Here is an 11,483-nt window from a genome sequence, read left to right on the forward strand (position 1 = left end):
GCGGGGTGTAGTGGCATGCGGCTGTAGTCCCAGCTACTGGGGAGGCTGAGGCAGGGGAATTGCTTGAACCCAGGAGTCGGAGCTTGCAGTGAGCTGAGATTGCACCACTGCACTCCAGCCTGGTGACAGAGCAAGACTCCATCTCAAAAAAAAAAAAAAAAAAAAAAAAAAAAGATAAAGGGGGTTATCTTATCCCCCCCTTAAAGTATTTATATTTACAGGGATACTTACATCTTACCTTTAATATTTCTGTTTATTTCCTGTATCCTAAAGGGAAGTCAAGGTTCTTGTTATATAGATGAATCCTCCAGGTAGCAGGCTCCAGAAAGAAGGGATGGTAAGTGTATTTTATTGGATCTTAAAACGAGTCAGACTCCTTGGAAAAGACCTAGTAAGGGAAGGAGATTCTCTACAGATGGACATGGCCCCCATGAGAGATGGCTTTGCAGGACCATTTCAAAATATGTCAAAGAAAATATATTTTGGGGCAAAATACTTCGATTTCCTTCAGAGCCTGCCATCTGGCCTGTGATGCAATACCAGAGTCAGGTTGGAATTTGGTATCTCATTGCTGCAAAGAGTCTTTTTTTTTTCTGTCTAAAGGTCTCTATTTTAATATTGCTGGCCAGTTGTGCCTAAACTCTAGAGGGAGGAGAGTATTTGGTGGCATGTCCAGCCTCTGCTTCCCATCATGGCCTGAACTGGGTTTTCAGGTTTCTTTGGGATCCCCTTGGCCAAGAGGGGAGTCCATTCAGTTGGTGGGGAGGCTTAGAATTTTACTTTTGGCCTGGAGGTTTCCCCATAAAATGAAGAGAGGCCTGTGGAATAGAGCCTCTGTATTTTTGTCATTCCCACTCTTCAGACATTTCATATTTCCTCCTTTGCACAGTTATCTCCCAAACAAAAGTCTTGAAGAAACACACTTTTCCGGCAAATGAGAGAGTACAAAGAAAAAGTCAAGTGTGACAGTGTGAAAAGAAACAGAAATACAAAGATGAAAAGAAAAACAAAACTAGGAAAGTGGTAGAGAAAGATTCATGGCTTATAAAGACACAAGTTAAATATAAATTTAATTATAAATAAATATAGATTATAAAACTCAAGGAACCTGCCAGAATTCATAGTTGAAAGAGAAAATGGAACATACAACTGTGAAAATTGGATACCTATGGCCATAGACTACTAGCTCCTACTATTAAATCTCTAAATGGGTCAGACAGTAAAGCAGATTTGCATTTAGTTTAGTGTGTAAAGGAACTCAGAAGATTTAGGTTAATTTAAAAAATTTTAATTATAAAAATAGGGCAGAAAGAATATTTTTAAATAATGTAATATAATTACCAAGACTGAAAAGAGTGAATATACCTTATAGTTGAAAAAACATATTCTGAGTGTTCTTAACATCCTTTTCCATATTTGACTTTTGAGCTTTTCACAGTTCTTTTTGTTTTGGGGGTTCTTTTTTGGTTCTTGTTGCTAATGGTTAACCAGGGCCTACTTGAAACAATAAGCCCTTCAGTGTACCACCTATGAGTTTGTGTATGCATTTGCGTTTATGTAAAGTATGTACAATCGTGGAATTATAGCAAAAAGGAAATTCATCAAAAGTTAACGATGCCTATTAGGTGCTGATATTACCCATAATAAGGAATGTGATACTTACCTTTTTATGATTCTGGACTTATCTATTAATTATGATAAACCTATATCAATTATATAAATATGGCGTTCACATCAATGGCTGAAATGGAATTGTAATGTAGCAAGAGAAAATGGACTATTTTCAAATATTAATAAAATTATTTTTATAAGCATAAATTCAAACCTTTTATGTGGGTTCTTTTGGATTTCCATTGTTTTAAGAAAATAGTATAGTTGATAAATTTTTACCATTCCCACTCTTCATACATTTCATATTTCTTCCATTGCATGGTTATCTCCCATACAAAAATCTTGAAGAAACACACTTTTCTTTTTTGCTTGGAGACTAAATTTTATCCATTCTTCTTATTTTCTGATAGATTGCACCTACTGTGTGTATCTCATTCAAACAAATTTAGATATCACTTAAGGAAGATGTTTTTGTTTTCTTTTGAGATGGGGTTTCTGTGGCCAAGCCTGGAGTGCAGTGGTGTAATCACAGCTCACTGCAGCCTCAACCTCCTGGGCTCAAGCAATCCTCCCACCTCAGCTTCCTGATTAGCTGGGACTATAGGCATACACCACCATGCTGACTAATTTTTTTAATAGATTTTTGTAGAAATGGGGTCCCACTGTGTTGGCCCGGCTGGTCTTGAACGCCTGGGCTCAAGTCATCCTTCCATCTCAGCCTCCCAAAGTGCTGGGGAGTTACAGGTGTGAGCCATCATGCCTGGCCATAAGATTTTGTAATTTAAACTTTCCTCTTTTCTATACTGTCTGCAGTACAATATCTTATGATACCAAGATGGTAGATTTTCTTTCCCCTGTGTTTACCCTAATCTCTGTGAAAACATTTACACTGTTAATTTTCAGCCCAGTCAGGCCCTGATGCCTGGTAATGGCCAAGAAGCAGGAGAAACTTCTGAGCAGAGGAGCCAGTTAGACAAGGCCTAACCCTGGCTGTCGGTGAGATACGGCTGAGAGTTTTCATAAAGGTTTAGACAGGCCAAGCTAGGAATGGAACAGACACACTTCCAGCTCTGAGCACTGTGCTCACTAGCCCTTTGGGGCTGTTCTTTCCCCAGCCTCAGGCAGTTTCCTCACATACACGTACTGATCAGGGCTCAGCCGAATCCTCAAGGAGTGCTCTCCAAAATGCCCTGGTCTTCTGTCTCTGCAGCTGTCTCCTCTCTGGCACTCTGCCCTGTGAACTCAAGCTGTCTTGAATTTCCCAGACTCCCAGCTTCATCTTGTCAAGTCAGGAAAACCAAGGGGCTCTGTGTGGGTTCCTCCTGCCTGAGCTTGCTCCAGACACGACTCCTTGGCTTCCTGTTTCCCAGGGTTTACTGTCCAACGTCTTGAGTGTCATCATTTCATTATTCCTTCCAGGATTTGTAGTTGCTTCAGGTGGGAAGGTAAATCTGGACCTTGTTTCTCCACATTGGTAGTTCCAGGATCATAGCTCATAATTTTATTGACAAGATGCTCATTTTAAAATACAAGTTAACATTCCAAATATATGTTGGGGTAAAAACTCTTTATGTGCTCTGTTGGTTGGAATTCAACCATTGCCTCAGCCTCCCAAAGTGCTGGGATTACAGCCATGAGCCACCACTCCTGGCCCAGCTTTTTTCTTATTATCAGGACAGGAATGGTAACTTCCAAGCTCTTTACATACAGACTGGAAGTCTGGTAAACACCTTGTTTGTTCTTGGCTTTCAGGATACTATGGGGTGTTTTCTACACCAACAACTGATTCTCCACTTCTCTGATCACCAACTGGGTGTCCAACAATCAATGCAATTCTGACACTAATTACCCAGAGTTAATGTCAGACTCCACAGATTTAAGGCTTCAGTTCTGTAAGATTTCCCCTTCATCAGACACCAGTGTCAAGTCCCAGACACCTGTACTTCTGATGAATGGGCTATAAATCAGGGGTTCCTCTGACCCCCATCTCAAGTTCAGTAATTTGTGAGAATGATACACAGAACTTGGGAAACACTTTACTTATGTTTATTGGGTATTATATTAATAAATGATAGAACTCAGAACAGCCAGATGAAAGAGGTGAATTGCACAGGGTATGGGGGAGGGGCTGTGAGCTGCCATGCCCCTCAAAGTACACCCGCTCCCAGCACCTCCATGTGCTCACCAGCCCGAAAGCTCATCAAGTCTCTTTGTTGAAGGTTTTTTATAGAGAGTAGTTTCCAGTGCCCCTCCCACCCAGAGGTCAGTGGGTGGGGCTGAAAGTTCCAAGCCTGTAATCCCTTAGTCTTTATGGTGACCAGCCCATCCTGAGGCTCCCTAGCGGCCCCATCCTAATAAAAGTTGCCTCATTAGCTATCAGGGGAATCAGCCCCCAATATTTCAGCATAGGTTATTTTCTATTTTCCCTAAGTGTTGGCTGGTCTGAGGAATAAAGAGTACAAAGAGAGAAATTTTACAGCTGGGTGTCTGGGGAGACATCACATCAGCAGGTTCTGTGATGCCCCCTGAACTGCAAAACCAGCAAGTTTTTATTAGGGATTTCAAAAGGGGAGGGGGGTACGAATAGGGAGTGGGTCACAGAGATCACATGCCTCAAAAGGCAATAAAATATCACAAGGCAAATGCCAAGGCAAGATCGCAAGGCCAGGGCAAAATTAGAATTACTGATGAGGTTCCATGTCCTGCTGGGCACGCATTGTCATTGATAAACATCTTAATAGGAAACTGGGTTTGAGAGCACACAACTGGTCTGACTAGAATTTGCCAGGCTGGAATTTCCTAATCCTAGCAAGCCTGGGGGCGCTGCAGGAGACCAGGGCGTATTTCATCCCTTATCTTCAACCGCATAAGACAGACACTCCCAGAGCGACCATTTTAGAGACCTCCCCCTGGGAATGCATTCCTTTGCCAGGGCTATTCCTTGCTGAGAAAAGAATTCAGTGATATTTCTCCTCTTCCTTTCTGCAAGAAGAGAAATATGACTTTATTCTGCCCGGCCCCGCAGACAGTCAGACCTTATGGTTATCTCCCTTGTTCTCTGAAAATTGCTGTTATCCTGTTATTTTCAAGGTGCCCAGATTTCATATTGTTCAAACACACATACTTTACAAACAATTTGTGCAGATAACACAATCATCACAGGGTCCTGAGGCAACATACATGTTCAGCTTGCAAAGATGACGGGATTAAGAGATTAAAGACAGGCATAGGAAATTATAAGAGTATTGATTGGGGAAGTGATAAATGTCCATGAAATCTTCACAATTTATGTTCAGAGACTGCAGTAAAGACAGGCATAAGAAATTATAAAAGTATTAATTTGGGGAACTATTAAATGTCCATGAGATCTTCACAGTTTATGTTCTTCTGCTGTGCCTTCAGCCAGTCCCTCCATTTGGGGTCCCTGACTTCCCACAAGAATTAGCATAAATCAGGTGTGACCAAAAGGGCTTGTTATGAATGACAAAGATAGTCCTGTCACCTTTGTAACTCAGGAAGTTCCAAGGGCTTTTAGAAGCTTTGTACAGAACCCAAATGTAACAAAGGATGCTTCTATCACCCTTATCTTTCATGAAATTACGAAGTTCTAGGATCTCTGTGCCAGGAACTGGGGACAAGGACCAAATACCTTTCTTATACCACAAGATACCATATTCTGTTGAACTTCCTTGGCATTCTTTTTCACTAGTTCCTCCTCATGTTCCCAGTCTTTAAAAAAGAAAATGCTTCAAAGGTGAAGTCTTTGGACCACTTGTCTTTTCTGTCTTTTTTTTTCTGTTGTTGTTGAGACAGAATTTCACTCTTGTTGCCCAGGATGGAGGGCAATGGTGCAATCTTGGCTCACTGCAACCTCCACTCCCAGGTTCAAGTGATTCTCCTGCCTCAGCCTCCTGAGTAGCTGGTACTACAGGTGTGTGCCACCACACCTGGCTAATTTTTGTATTAGTACAGATGGAGTTTAACCATGTGGTCCAGGCTGGTCTCAAACTCCTGACCTCAGACAATCCACCTGCCTTGGCCTCCCAAAGTGCTTGGATTACAGGCTTGAGCCACCGCACTTGGCTGTCTTGTCTGTCTTTAATCCTACCCTTCTAATCTCATGTTTTTAATACTATTTACATGAATGATTACCAAATTTATATTACCAGCCCTGACTTTGGTCCTGAATTCCAGACTCATCTATACAACGGCCTCTGCAGCATCCTGCTGGATATCTAAAATACTTTTCAAATTTAACAAATTCACAACTTATTTCTGATATCTTCTCCTCTATCCCTAGACCTTGGCCCCCCAAGACCTGCATCCTATAGTTTTCCCAGTCTCAGTTAACAGCAGTTTACTTCCTTCAGTTTCTCAGGCCCAAAATTTCAGGATCATCTGCGAGTCCTTTTATGCCAACCATCAGCTCCATATTCAAAATAGATCGAGACTCCACCACTTCTCATAATTCTTCTCAGTTCAGATTGCTTTCTTCTCTCACAGAGATGACCACAATAGCCTAACGAGTCCTAGTCTTTCTGCTTTTCCCTTTGACCCTTCATTTTAGTCTCAGCACAGCAGCCAGTGATTATGTAAAAACGGAAGTCAGAGTGTGTCTCTTTTCAAATAAAAATTATTCTCACACGGAGATAAGAGTTTATTCAAGGCTAGTACAATAGGGAAGGGAGATTTGGCTTTACTCCAAATGCAACAAGGACAAGTGGGGTTTAATAGGCAGGGGTGAGGATGAGGGGGTCAATGGATAGAAAATTACTAAGAGGAGATGTTACAGCAGACCAGTGCACCAAAAGCGGGAGTCGCAGCAGAGAGTTTAACGATCGTAGGGCAGCCAAATGAGGAGATGGGAAGGGCAGCCAAATGAGGAGATGGGAGGAAACCTGAAATCTGCCTCCCTGAGAGGTTGGGGAATGGGGTTTTTAAGGGATCTGGCACTGTGAAGGGCTAAAGTGTGGGGGCTGATGATTGGTTGAAAAGTGAGGGGTCAAGTCAGGGGACAGGGAGAGGAAGAAACCGCATTCCTGTGTGTAGTCGGTTCCCTGGCAGGGATTTTCCGACCCATTGGCATCAGCCATCCTGCTGGAATTGAGGATCTGGAAAACACCTTAAGCAATTCTTGGGTTAGAAGATCCAGTGTCAGAGATTCTGTCTATCGGAGCAGTGGGGGAGCAGGTGGTCAGCACACTGCACGACTCTTGGTTAGTTAGAGCTTCAGGGAAGTGGGTCAAAGTGCACCACTGCACCCTGCTCAGTGTCAACTGTAATTCTGCCTAAACTGTGGCTTTTAATTCTCGCTAACCCTGCGAGGGAGGTCTCAGAGCCATCAAAGGCGAGGGAATTCTTGCTAAGCTGGCTTCACAGCATTCTTGCTAACACATCAAAGGTGGGGGATGAGAAACTCTTGTCAGATATGAAGAATGATCAGATAGATGTCAAGAGTTGGGGGATTCTTGCTAAACTGACTTATCAAGACTCTTTGCGAAGACTGGGCTGGGCAGGACAGGATGAGGGCCAAGGTCAAGGCCTAGTGGAAAAGAGGGCTCAGAACGGCCTGACTCAAGTTTGATCAAGGAGGGAGTCTTTATCATTCTCTGCTGCTCAGAGCATTCTCCTCTCATTCATAGTGAAATCCAATGACATAGAATCCATTAAGAACCTCCACATTCTGCCCCCTTGCCTAGGATCTCCTACTGTTCTCTCCCTTTTCTTTCTGCTTCAGCAACAGTTCCTTATTGTTCCTTCAATAAGCCAGGCATGCTCCCACCTCAGGCTATTCGAGTCCGCTTTTCATTCTGCCAGAAAGACTTCCCACAGATACTTCTGTTGGCCCATCCCTCATCTTCTGCGGGTCTGTTTCCAAATGTCACCTTCTCAATGAAATGTTTCTTAACCACTTTGTGTAAAACTGCAAATTCTCCCACCCTCCAAGTTCCTGTTCCCTTTTTAAATTCTTGTTTGCACTTATAGGGAAGTTTAAATTTTTCCCCTGAAGTTTTGGTAATTTGACTCTGTAAAACAAAATGATACATAGCTTAACAGGAAAAAAAGGCATACAAATTCTATGAAAGTGCATACAAGCACAGGAGTGATACAAAATACAAAAACTCAAAGAAAGGCAAGATAGTGGATATTTTTATACCATCTTGAAGTTACAGGAAGAACAGGGGCTTGGGTCATGGCTAAGGCAGGTTATAGGAGGGAGAGAAGAGGAAAGACCTGAAGAAAAGGTAGAATCATTATGCAAATGAAGCTGCACAGGTAGCAGCCTAAGAATAGATGGTAGCCCGTGGTTAAAGTTTCTGCACCAGATTTTCAAAGGTGTCAGATTCTCAGTTAATCTTTCCCAGATCTGGACAAGGGGAGAGCCTCAGAGAAAGCCTCTTCACCTCTGTTGTTTACTTCCCTTCATTTCCTCTACAGATGCAAGTCTCCTCTACAAAAGACTGCTTTTCAGGACTATTCCTGTCTGCAAGCTCTCTGAATAGCTATCTCAAGATATGTCAGAGAAGTATATTTTGGAGTGAAGTGTTTTGGTTGCCTTCACAGTCATCTCTGTCTCAAAACATATTTACTCCTCTTATTATCTTTCCTGTCTCTCCTCCAGTAGAATTCAAGCTGCATTTGTGCACAGGTTTTGCCAGTTTTGCCACTGGTATATTTCTAGAATGTAGCACAGTGTCAGGCACAGGATAAGTGTTCAATATAATTTTCGTTGTTGTTGAATGAATCAATAATGAAATCCTATACAGTAATGAAAATGAATGAACTTTGCATGTGTCAAGCTAGACTAATCTAAAAGTGTTTGTGTTGAACATATATATACACACACGATACATATATAAGCATAAATCTTTATATACATTTTGTATAAATATATCTGCTATATACATACATATTGTATATTGTATATTGAATATAATATACAATTGAAAATATACAATGGTATATTGTATGCATATAGCAGATTACCTTTATATACATACATATTGTATATTGTATGTATATAGCAGGTTAAGATTTAAAATGTTGCAAAAATAATGTTTAGGGACACATGCATGTGGAGTAATTATCAAACAAAACAAAGAATGCTGAAAGCAATTCAGGAAAATGACTTGGGAGCACTGTGAACAAGGCTTCCAAATTTGGGGTAAATTTCTCTTTTGTAACCCAAGTGTTGGGTATGTGGGTATTTGTTTTATTATTATTAAACTGTGGGCTGGGCACGGTGGCTCATGCCTGTAATCCCAGCACTTTGGGAGGCTGAGATGGGCGGATCACGAGGACAAGAGATCAAGACCATCCTGGCCAACACTGTGTAACCCCATCTTACTAAAACTACAAAAATTAGCTGGGTGTGGTGGTGCGTGCCTGTAGTCCCAGCTACTCAGGAGGCTGAGGCAGGAGAATTGCTTGAACCTAGGAGGGGGAGGTTGCAGTGAGCCAAGGGCGCGCCACTGCATTCCAGCCTGGTGACAGAGTGAGACTCCATCTCAAAAAAAAAAACACCAAAAAAAAAAAAAACTGTGCCTATGCATACATTATCTTCTGTGTATGGTACACATTAAAATAATTTAAAATAACATAACTATCTTGTGATTTTGATCTGCATTTCCCTGATGATTAGTAATGAACATTTTTCATATACCTGTTGGCCATTTGAATGTCTTTTTGAGAAATGTCTATTCATGTCCTTTGCCTATTTCGGATTCTTTGAGGCAGGGTCTCACTCTGTCACCTTGGCTGGAGTGCAGTGGTGCTATCATTGCTCATTGCAGCCTCAACCTCTGGGCTCAAGCAATCCTCTGCAATCAGCCTCCTGAGTAGCTGGGACTACAGGCCCGCACAGGCATGCCTGGCTAATTTTGTTCATTTTTTGTAAAGACAAGATTTCACTATGTTGCTGAGGCTGCTCTCGAACCCCTGGGCACGAGTGGTCCATCCACTTCCACCTCCCAAAGTGCTGGGATTACAGGCATGAGCCATTGTGCCCATTTTTAACGGGATTGTTTGTATACTGTTGTGTGTTTTTTTTGTTTTGTCTTTTCTTTGAGATGGCATCTCGCTCTGTCGCCCAGGCTGGAGTGCAGTGGCATGATCTGGGCTTATTGCAACCTCCACCTCCTAGGTTCAAGCAGTTCTCCTGCTTCAGCCTCCCGAGTAGCTGGGATTTCAGGCATGCACCACCACGCCTGGCTAATTTTTGTATTTTTAGTAGAGAAGGGGTTTAGCCACATTGGCCCGCTGGTCACGAACCTGTTGGGTTATTTGAATTCTTTGTATATACTGGGTATTAGTCCTTTGTTGGATGAGTAATTTCCAGATATTTTCTCTCAAGAAGTTGTCGCTTCACTATGTTGTTTCTTTTGCTGTGCAGACACTTTTTAGATTAATATAGTTCTTTTATTTTCTTTTGTTGCTTGTGCTTTTGAAGTCTTAGCCATAGACCTCAAAAACACAGGCAACAACAACAAAAAATCTTTGCCTAGATCAATGTCCTGAAGAGTTGTCTCGATGTTTCCTTCTATTAGTTTTATAGTCTGGGGTCTTTAAGTATTTAATCTATCTGGAGTTGACTTTTATATATGTTGAGAGAGAAGGGGTCCAATTTCATTCTTCTGCATGTTGTTATCTAGTTTTCCCCAGAACCATTTATTTAAAGACATAGTCCTTTCCTCATTGTGTGTTCTTGGCACCTTTGTTGAAAATCAGTTGGCTGTAAGTGGGTGCACGGATTTCTGGGTTCTCTTATTCTGTTCCATGGGGGTGTGTGTGTCTATTTTTATACAAATATCATGCTCTTTTGTTTACTAACACCTTCTAATTAGATATAAGCTCACTCCAGTTAGAATGACTATTATTAAAAAGACAAAACAGAAATAAAAATGACAGATGCCAGTGAGGATTTGGAGAAAAGAGAACTCTTACACACTATTGGTGGGAATGTAAATTAGTACAGCCACTATGGAAAACAGTGTGGAGATTTCTCAAAAAACTAAAAATGGAACTACCAAACAATCCAGCAACCCTACTACTGGTAAAGGGGGAGAAATCAGTATATGAAAAGGATACCTGCCCTCACGTTTGTCACTGCACTATTCACAGTAGCCAAGATATGGATTCAGCCTAAGTGTCCAGCAGTAGATGAACGGATAAAGAAAATGTCCTACATAGACACAATGGAATACTATTCCGCCATAAAAATGGATGAAATAATGTATTTACATCAACATGGATGGAGCTGGAGGTCATTATGTTAAGTGAAATAAGCCAGGCACAGAAGGACAAGTACTGCATGTTCTCACCTACATTCGAGAGTTAGAAAACTTGATCTCGTGGACATAGACAACAGGAGGATAGATACCAAAGGCCAGGACAGCCAGAAAGGAAGGGGAATGAAGAGAGGTTGGTTATGGGTACAAACATACAGTTAGATGGAAGAAATAATTTCTAATGTTTAATAGCAGACTAGAATGACTATACTTAGCAATAATATTATGGATATTTCAAAGTAAATAGAAGAGAGGGCTTGAAATGATACCAACGCATAAAAATGATAAATGCTTAAGGTGATGGATACCCAGTACTGTGACCTGATCATTACACAGTCTATGCAGTTAACACTCACATGGATATTATGTAAATTATTTTGTATCAACAGAAAAATAATCACAACCAGCGGTGGGAGCTACAGCACAGGGATCCTCCGAAATGCATCTAATTTCGGATTTTGTTTTTCAAACCACTCCGCTTGCCTAACAAGTGCGCGGGCTGTAGGCAGCACGGCCAGCAGCGGGAGGCCTCCTGCCTCGTGTGAGGCTTGCAGACTCCCTCGCCCTGCAGCCCCTACACGGACT

The sequence above is a fragment of the Rhinopithecus bieti genome, unplaced genomic scaffold, assembly GCF_001698545.2.
Source record: "Rhinopithecus bieti isolate Rb0 unplaced genomic scaffold, ASM169854v2 scaffold_1557, whole genome shotgun sequence".
In the NCBI taxonomy this organism is placed as follows: Eukaryota; Metazoa; Chordata; class Mammalia; order Primates; family Cercopithecidae; genus Rhinopithecus; species Rhinopithecus bieti.